A 9,189-nucleotide genomic window follows, 5' to 3' on the forward strand; every position below is an offset into this window, starting at 1 on the left:
GTTTGATTTCTTGTTTTCAGATATTTTCAACTGATTGGCTTTTAATTGATTGTGCACAAATGTTTGGGTTCTGAGAATTGAGCCTATTGCTGGCCCAATTGATGAAAGATCATTGCAGAATCGGTAGCCTGTTACATGTCTTTAGACGTTTTCTTTCATTAAGAAATGGGGCTCATTTTGAGCCCAAGCCTGAAAGCACCTGCAGTTAGACTTGGGGCCTGTCCCATTTTGCCAAACCCAGTTTTCTGTTAAATGCGGGTACTGGGCCAATCTATTTCTTTCAAATAATTGGTTTTCCTTATCTTTAAAAGCAAATTTTCTTTTAGTTAAGTTTGAAACGTTAATATTAGAATAAAACTCAAATTCCTTTGATGTTTAAATAATTAGATTTCTTTAATAGTTGGGGTGAGCCATGTTAGATAACGGAAATAGTTATGACCCTCAGAAGTTTAGCTTGAATTCCCTTTAAAATTGGAATTGAGGTGTGTCGTGCCAAATAAAATCTTAAAATGCATGGCCCTCGCTTAATTAGTATTTTAATCCTTAGAAATCGAGGCGTGCCATTTAGTAAGATTTCCATGGCCCTCGCAAACTTCAAAGTGCGTAGTTGCTTTAGGCGCGCTATTTTAAAAATTACCTTCCTAAACTCGGGAACCACGAGTGCATTTATGTGACGTGGTTCAAGACGTATTTTAAATGACGTTGCAAGTTTCCTTGAAATTAATCAAAAGCAGCTAATGAGTTAAAATATATCATAGGTTAAAACATGTATTAAAATCAGATAATAAGCCAATTATAATAGTTTAAGCGATCGTGCTAGAACCACGAAATCCGGGAATGCCTAACACCTTCTCCCGGGTTAACAAAATTCCTTACCCAGATTTTTGTGTTAGCGGACCGAAAAACAGAGTCAATCTTTCCTCGATTCGGGATTCTAAACCGGTGACTTGGGACACCATAAATTATCCCAAGAGGCGACTCTGAATCTTTAAATAAATAAGTCTCGTTTCAATTGTCACTAAAACTTTAAAAAAGTCCCTTATACGCCTTGCGGTGTAGGAAAAAGGAGGTGTGACAGCTCTAGCGACTCTACTGGGGATCAGAACCTAGAACTTCTGGTTCAGGGTTCAAGAATTCGAGCTTAGAATAATTGTTATATTTGGCTTTATTTATTATCTGGTTTTAGTTACATGTTTGGGCCTAATGTGCTAAAAGTTGCTTTTTACCGCTTTGATATTATCTGAACTGTATATAAACTGCTACGAAACCCTTCTCTTGTCATCTTCGGGGATGTGCACGCTGGCGTGACTCCCTATTCTATTACTGTCATACCTTGAAATAAGAAAGAGGCTCAGACAAGTTACAAAACCGGACGACCTTTTGGTTCCCGGTAAATAGCCCCCTCTTCGGCTCGGGTTGTCCGCTCGGGTGCACAAGTCTAGAACAGTATACCCAGGTTTTTAACTTAGAATAACTCAGCCTCATGACGGATCCCTAGTAGGAACGTTTGTTTGCATCATGTGCATTTGACTTTGGCGACTCAACACAGGGGTTGGGTCTATCTAGGACAGGTGTACCCGAAATGAAAAGACCATCCTGATGCATCCTATTTGTTACTTGTGCATTCATTTGCTTCGGATTTGCATGTTGACCGGCTTATCGAATAATAGGGGGAAAAGTTAAGAAAAGGAAAGTCAATGTGAGGGCTGAGCTAGAGAGATAATTGCCTGTTTTTGAAAAGAACCGATGTCAAAATATACTGAAACTCCGCCGAAATTTTGAAAAAAAAAAAGGAAAAAAGAAAAAAAAGAATTTTTTTTTTAAAAAAATAAAATAAAATAAAATAATTGATTTTAGTTCTGTCAAAACTGCCTGAACTATGCTAGTTTGATTCTCACCGGATGTGAGATACGTACGCAACCCCCATCGGGTCCAACTTCCCTTTTGCAAAAAATAGCCCAAAAAGAACCGAAAATTTTATTGCTTTGTTGAAAATAAGTAAGGTGATGCTATTCTTGTCAAAAATAGCCAAATATCCCCAAAAAGACGCCAGAAGGCTATTTTTACAAGAACAACCACCTTGATCTCTTTTTCAAATTTTTGGCTGGCTAGCAAGCACAACCTTAAAATATTCTCCCTGAAGTGCTAAAAGGCCGTATTTGCAAAGCCGGATTTTATTTGTGATATGAAAATCTTTTAAAAAAAGTAGTGTTAGCTTTTTCTTGAGTCAAATGAGTCATGATTTTACTTAATCACCCTAATAAATGTGCAGAATGAGCACGAGTCAAAATTTACCACTAACAATCAGGAATAAGATACCTTTGGAGCTGTATATGTGATGGGAAGATCTGGTTAAATCAGGGCAAGATAGGGTAAATCTCTACTTGGGAGGTCCCACCGGGTTATTAAAGATCAGGCCTAGAGGAGACATCATAAAGGTGCTGGTTACGTTCTGGGACCCCGCTCACAACGTGTTTCATTTCTTGGATTTTGAACTCACACCAACTTTGGAAGAAATAGCCGGATATATTGGGAGCACTGAAGTTCCTCTAAGACACAAGTATTTGATTGCTCAAAGAGTCGTCGTTGTGCACAGGATCCTAGATTACTTAAAGATAAGCAGGGGGGTCCACAACCCAGATTTGGTAGCTGGATTTTCCACTCTGCAGTTTATATACCAACGATACGGACACATAAGGGGGTTTAACAATCCAGAGAGCAAAATTTGCAGCAAAGGGAATCACCTCAAATGGGAAGAACACAGGTGCTTTGCTTTTATGGTGTTATTCTTGGGTCTTCGAGTGTTTCCCAGGAAAGATGGGAATATCGATATACGGATAGCTGGGGTCGTCAGCACTTTGCTTACTCAGGCCAAAACCACCCTTGCACCCATGGTAGTGTCTGAAATCTTCTGCGCTCTAACAGCCTGTAAAGCCGGAGGAGACTTTTTTGAAGGGTGCAACTTGTTGCTACAAATTTGGATGATTGAACATCTATGTCATTGTCCTCAATACATGAACTATAGGTCAATAGAGAAAAGCTCCATATAGGAGTTTTATATGAGATTTGACGGTTTTAGCATACCGAAAGGGGTCACAGAATGGATATCACTTATCCGTTTTGTCACCGCAAATCAAATAGAATTGACATTTGGGTGGCTTCATGTAGATGAAATCATATACATGCCAGCTATCGGGCCTCACTTCCTCCTGATGGGTCTTAGAAGTATCTAGCCTTATGCCTCATACCGAGTTTTGAGACAGCTGGGGAGATGTCAAATAGTTCCAAAGGATGAAGACCTTAGTACTCAGGTAGTCGAGATTGGTTTTAACGGTCAATTTCATGAAGCAACAGTTCGCCAGATCTGAAGCAAGTGTCAGTACTTGACAGCAAGCACCCAAGTGCGTGATCTATCCAGAGGTGAAGTTTCACCAGGGTACCTTGCTTGGTACAAAAGGGAAGTTGAGTTTGGAAGGCTGGCCAAAAGACCCTATCTTCAAGAATTTGTCGAGGCATCACTAGCACAATGGGATTGGTTGGCCAAATAAAATGAGTATAGGGCTACCATAAGCAAGCTGGAAAAGCAAGTCAAGGATCTTCAGTTTGAGAATGGTTTGCAAGCCGCTAAGGAAAATGACGCCCTTCGAGCCCAAATTCGGGAAATGAAAATAGCGGCCGAAAATCCCGCCAGAAGTGTGAAAGATGGAAAGCTTATAGATAACCATAGGCGGAAGGTGAGTGAGTATGGTTTTGATCTGAACAAGGCAGAGGGTGAACTAGCAAGTGCTCCAACAAAATTGGCTAAGAATGTGGAGGAACAAGCGCACTAGGTTAAACAGTTAAAAGAGAAATATGACAATGAGGTTGTTGGGTTGAAGAAAAGGGTCATCATCTTTGAAAACAAATTGATCGAGCAAGCAAAAGACTTTAAGGCAGAAAGAGAACACTGTTATGCAGCGATGGCACAGTTAGAAAGAGATCTGCAACAACTTCAAGAACAAAACCATACAGCTGAACAAACTTTGGAAGCAAGGGCCCAGCAGATTAGGCGTTTGTTGCAAGAAAAGGGCGTCATAAGAGAAAGGGTCAGAAGGATCGCCAACTACATCACAATGAAGTGCAGTAAGTGTGAAGACATGACCAGATCCATGTTTTTCACCACTGTAATGACCTTTGTCCACCAGATAATGGAGGATCTCTATCATCTCCAAAGGGATTTGGCGCGTAGGCCCGTGGCGAGACCGAATGATGTCCCGCGGGCCCCAGGAGCAGTTGAGGCATTAATATATTCATGATTTTTTACTCGAGTCTGTGCTTTCGTCTTTCTATTAGAGTCTGTTAGTCTGTTTTCGAGTTTGTGTTTTTATCTTTCTGTTGGAGTCGATTAGTTTCCCTTTTCGAGTCTGTTTAGTTTTAATGATTAAATTTGATAGGATGAGTCGCTGTAATCAAAACATTTTCGTTTTATGAAAAATTTGAAAATCCCAAAATGTTTTATTATTTATTTTTACATTCATCCCCCAGAACTATGCTTGGTCTGATTCATACGGCGTCATGATACGTAGGCAAATCTCATAGGATTCAATCATAACTAGAAATAAAAAGAGAAAAAAGAGAGAAAAGGAAGGGAGAGAAAACAAGAAACGGTGGGAAGGAAACAATGGCAAACCAAGAAAGTAAAATGAGGGAATAAAAAACAACGAGAAATCAAGCAAAGAAAGGCAGGAGTGGAAAAGAGAGAAGTTGCAAAATGAAAATTAAGGAAGCCGGGATGACACAAGCAACCGATCAAATGCATAATAAAAATGGTTAACTGCTTAGGTGCATTACATCCCCAATGTGTTATTGCCTATATGTTAAGCTCTAATCGCTAACAAGTTTGTTGTTGAAAATCAGTACATGCATGTGGTTAGTTTGTTTGGCATTCTAGCAACTCATCCTCGTTTCGCCCTCCCTGTTGAAATTGAGAAGCCACCTAAAAATCCAGAACAGGAGGAGATGTTCAAGATGGTTAAAAGCCTGGAGCAGTCATTTAGAAATATGCAGGGACTGGGAGGCCAGGTGAGAGTGGCTTACAAGGATCTGTGTCTATTTCCCGATGTTCAACTGTCAATAGGATTCAAGATGCCCAAATTCGATCTGTATGACGGGCAAGGAGACCTGGTGGCCCATTTGAGGGGATTCTGCAGTAAAGTGAGAGGAGCATGTAGGAAAGAAGAGTTGTTGATGGCTTACTTTAGTATGAGTCTAAGCGGTGTGGCGTTGGAGTGGTACACTCGTCAGGATCACAGCACATGGTATACATGGGATGATTTGGCCCAAGCATTCTCTTGAAACCTAGATCATGGTTTGGACCCAGAGGCCCGTCACACCATTATACACTCAACCTCCTACTCACGCACAATGACATGCGCAAGCACCACAAAACACCTACCCAGCTCCACAAAATGCCTACCCACCCCCACGAGCCTACCAAAACCCTCTTGGATCAGGTTTTCAGCCCAATCAAACATATAAAAGCGAGAGGTTGCAGAGGAAGAAAACCTTCACTCCATTGGGAGATTACTATGCTAGTCTGTTCCACAGACTGAGGCAGTTGGATATGCTGAGGTCAATTGAGTCGAAATTACCAAACCCTCCTCCAAAAAATCTTGATTACTCTATAAGCTGTGAATATTGTTCTGATGCTCCGGAGCATGATACGGAGAAGTGCTGGCACTTGAAAAATGCCATCCAGGAGCTCATTGATACCAACCGGATTGAAGTCCAAACTCCAGAGGCACCCAACATCAACCAAAACCCGTTGTCAACCCATCAGGAGACAAACATGATCGAGATAGTGCATAAGGGAGGGGAGCCCAAGAAACCTTCATAGACCGTCATGATGATTCGGTCTAGTGAGGTCAAGCTAGATAAAAAACCAACAGTTGAAAGATCAGTGAACAAGTTGAGCGGTACGAACAGTGAACCATCTGTGGTAGTCAAGAAAGGGTCCCCAAGTGATGTTGTAGCAAAGCAAGAAAAGTCAAAAGTGGTCATGCCAGGAGTGGCAAACAGGCCTATTGTAATTGTAGAGGGTGCACGTACGGATCTTGTCATCATCAAGCCTATAACCCATTTGCCAATGGTCGACAGCAAGGCTATCCTGTGGAACTATGAATGGGTGACGGTGGCCTACAAAGGAAAAGAAGTGAAAGAATAAGTCAATGAGGCCCATGGATTAACCCGCTCGAGGAGATACTTTGCCCTGGAAGAGTTAAGAAAAGCTAAAACCTCTAGAGATAACCTAGTTCTAGTGAAGAAAGCAGTAACTGAAGAAGAGGCGGAGGAGTTTTTGAGAAAAATGAAGGTACAAGACTATTCCATCATGGAGCAATTGAGAAAGATGCCTGCTCATATTTCACTGTTGTCATTATTAATCCACTCAGACGAGCATCGCCGGGCCTTGATGAAAATCCTGAATGAGGCTCACGTTCCCGACAAAATCTCAGTGAACCATCTGGAAAAGATCGCCAACAAAATATTTGAGGTGAATAGAGTCACTTTCTCTGATGATGAGTTGCATGTGGAAGGTACTGAGCACAACAGAGCCCTCTATCTTACGGTGAAATATGAAGATTCCGTGGTTACCAGGGTATTGGTTGACAATGGTTCCAGTGCAAACATTTGCCCTCTCTCTACTATGAACAAGTTGAAAGTGGATGATAAGAGGATTCACAAGAACAGTATCTGCGTTCGGGGATTTGACGGTGGAAGGAAAGATTCAGTTGGTGATATAGTGCTTGAGTTGACAATAGGACCGGTGAATTCACCATGGAGTTCCAGGTGCTGGATGTAGCCATTTCTTACAATCTGTTGTTAGGTCGACCTTGGATATATGCCGCCAAAGTAGTCCCGTCCACTCTACACCAGATGGTCAAGTTCGAATAGGATAGACAGGAAATCATTGTGCATGGCAAGGATAATTTGTGTGCTCACAGTGATGTCGTTGTCCTGTTAATTGAGGTTGAAGATGACAAAGGGCCCTGGGTCTATCAGGTTTTTGAAACAGCATTGGTCGAGAAAATTCCAGAAGGGAAATGCGTTCCAAATCCAAAGGTAATCGCCGCATCAGTCATGGTGGCCTTCAAAATGATGAAAAATGGCTTTGTGTCAAGTAAGGGTTTAGGTGCGTCCCTGCAGGGTATCATACAGCCGGTGTCGTTCCCTAAAAACTTGGGTACATTTGGTCTGGGATTCCAACCCACAGTCGCAGATGTAAAAAGAGCTAGAAAGTTGAAACATAGGGCGCGAGCACTTTCGAAGCCTATCCCACGTCTCTCCAGGTCATTTTTCAAGCTTGGTGCCAGGAAACGCCCAGTGACAACAATTCCCAGATCTGTTGTTGGCATTGATGAAGAGTTAATTGAAAGGTTCGAGAGGTTGTTCGACGATGTAAACATGGTGGAAGTTGGAGAAGGTTCTAGCAAAGAAGATGTGCAGTTTGTTGGGCCGAGTACAAAGCTTAACAATTGGAAGGCTACTCATCTCCCTACCTGGAAGGAGTTTTCATAGTTTGCTTTGATTTTCTTTCAGTTTATCTGGATTATTCCAGGGTTGTAATTCAGATTCTATGTTCCGTCCATTTGGATGTATATACCTTGTTATCTTTTAATTTCAGTAAAATGTAATTTCCCTTTTTCATCATTCCTGATAGTTTTATTTTATTTTTTTCCTTTCTTCCTTGTACAGTTCTTTTTATGCTAGTTTCAATGACATGACATGCATGAGGAATCTTCGGCACAGTCTTTAAAGTCAATCTAATTCTGAAATAAGTAATTCAAGAAATAGAGTGTGATGATGAATCGAAATATGATGAGGATGAGGCCTTTGAAGAGATTAGTAAAGAATTAAGCCATTTTAAAGAAAAACCCAAGCCTAACCTGAGTGATACAGAAGCAATCAATTTAGGGGGCCCCGATAATGTCAGAGAAATTAAGATAAGTGTCCATCTTGAACCACAAATCAAGGAAGAGATAATTAAAGCATTGTTTGAATACAAAGATATTTTCGCATGGTCATATGACGACATGCCAGGTCTAAGCACTAACTTGGTGGTTCACAAATTGCCCACTGACCCGGCATTTCCTCCTGTCAAGCAGAAGTTGAGAAAGTTCAAAACCGACATGAGTGTGAAGATTAAAGAAGAGGTCACAAAGCAGTTTGACGCAAAGGTCATTCGAGTCACGCAGTATCCCACTTGGTTAGCCAATGTTGTGCATGTGCCAAAGAAGGATGTCAAGACTAGAGTGTGTGTTGATTACCGCGATCTCAACAAGGCTAGTCCAAAAGATAACTTCCCACTACTAAATATCCATATTTTGATTGATAATTGTGTCAAGTATGAGATTGGGTCTTTTGTGGATTGCTATACAGGCTATCATCAGATCTTAATGGATGAGGAAGATGCAGAAAAGATGGCATTCATCACGCCATGGGGAACATATTGTTACCGGGTCATACCTTTCGATTTGAAAAATGCTGGGGCAACTTACATGAGGGCAATGACGACCATATTCCACAACATGATACATAATAAGATCGAGGTTTATGTGGATGACGTGATCGTAAAGTCCAGAAAGTAGTCTGACCACGTCAAAGATTTGAGAAAGTTCTTCCAAAGGCTATGCAGGTACAATTTTAAGCTCAATCCTGCAAAGTGCGCATTCGGTGTGCCATCTGGAAAACTGTTAGGATTCATAGTCAGCCGTCAAGGTATTGAATTGGACTCGTCAAAGATCAAAGCTATCCAAGAATTTCCACCTCCAAGGAACAAAACTGAGGTGATGAGTCTGTTAGGGAGGCTAAACTACATCAGCAGTTTTATTGCTCAGCTCATGACAACTTGTGAACCTATTTTCAAGTTGCTGAAGAAGGATGCAGCGGTCAGGTGGACTGATAAGATAAAAGGGTACTTGTCAAACCCACCTATGTTGGTCCCACCAAAACCGGAAAGACCTTTGATTCTGTATTTGACGGTCTTGGACAATTCATTTGGTTGTGTATTGGGTCAGCATGACATCACCGGCAGGAAGGAGCAAGCCATCTATTATCTCAGCAAGAAGTTCACATCTTCTGAGGTTAAGTACATTCACCTTGAAAGGACATGTTGTGCCCTAACTTGGGTAGCACAGAAGTTGAAGCATTATT

Source organism: Nicotiana tabacum, chromosome 10 (assembly GCF_000715075.1).
Source record: "Nicotiana tabacum cultivar K326 chromosome 10, ASM71507v2, whole genome shotgun sequence".
In the NCBI taxonomy this organism is placed as follows: domain Eukaryota; kingdom Viridiplantae; phylum Streptophyta; class Magnoliopsida; order Solanales; family Solanaceae; genus Nicotiana; species Nicotiana tabacum.